General features: G+C 36.6%; 1 protein-coding gene across 1 annotated transcript in view; it reads left to right on the top strand.

Moving 5' to 3' along the window:
- LOC106469353 (uncharacterized protein ZK1073.1-like) overlaps positions 1 to 947 on the top strand; it is a 29063-nt gene that overhangs the window by 17218 nt on the left and 10898 nt on the right. The window lies entirely within an intron of this gene.

The raw sequence follows: 947 nt of genomic DNA, 5'->3' as shown, positions 1-947 counted from the left end.
TGTCGCTTGGAAAGGAATCATTGGATCCAATATTATGGTCAAAGAAAATGTCATCCTCGGGCCCATCCATTGCGTTACTGATACCATATTTCTTAAATGACTTAATCACTATATCACTTCTTACTTTTCCCACGAATTCTTCACCCACATGGAGACCTGAGCAAGCGTCGGTCTCTTCCTTTGTCCTATAGGGGTCGTAGCAAAATCTTCCTGCTATATCCAGTTGTTCCATTTCTCTCTTATTAAAGTTTTAAAGGGTTTGTTAATAGAAACATCGAGAGGTTGCAGTTGACTTGTTAAAATGCCGAGTATAACAGCCAGCTGTGTTTTTAGCTCATTAGCTTTTTCCTTTATATTTTCCGTTTTATGAGCTCTAAAGGAATCCCAGACGAGGAGAGAAGGCTTTTTTAATAAGCCTCCTGAACGTTTCGACCAAATTTTTTCAAACCAAAGTAGTGTTCCGTCTTCATCCATCCATCCTTTTTCATGTACGTGAACGTAGACACCGCTGGGTAAATTTTCTTTGGGCATTTTTTTTTTTAATTAACATTGGTGGTAATTTTGTTCCATCTGCACAACATGCCCAGCACCACTGTATAATGCTTAAAGGTGTTTCATCCATGTTTGCTATTTGAGACAATTCAAATGGTTTTTTTTTTTCTTAACTGTATAATATACTTGTGAAAAGCACAAATTTTCATCTCAAACTCATCGGGCATTCTTTGATCAATTTTCGTTTTAGTTCTCATAACTAGGCCTTTGCGTTTCATGAACCGATAACACCACGATGTATGACCAGTAAAATCTTTTAAACTATTATCACATGCAATCCTCTTTGCTTTAAAAATTATCATATTTGTAGAAACGGATAGTCCTTGCCTTCTCTGATCCACAACCCATTCGTACCGTTTATTTTCGAGATCTTGCCATTTTGTTTTTTTTACTAG

Source organism: Limulus polyphemus, unplaced genomic scaffold (genome assembly GCF_000517525.1).
Source record: "Limulus polyphemus unplaced genomic scaffold, Limulus_polyphemus-2.1.2 Scaffold3442, whole genome shotgun sequence".
NCBI classification, from domain to species: Eukaryota; Metazoa; Arthropoda; class Merostomata; order Xiphosura; family Limulidae; genus Limulus; species Limulus polyphemus.
The sequence above is the reverse complement of the archived record's forward strand: the minus strand, read 5'-3'. Positions and strand labels throughout refer to the sequence as shown.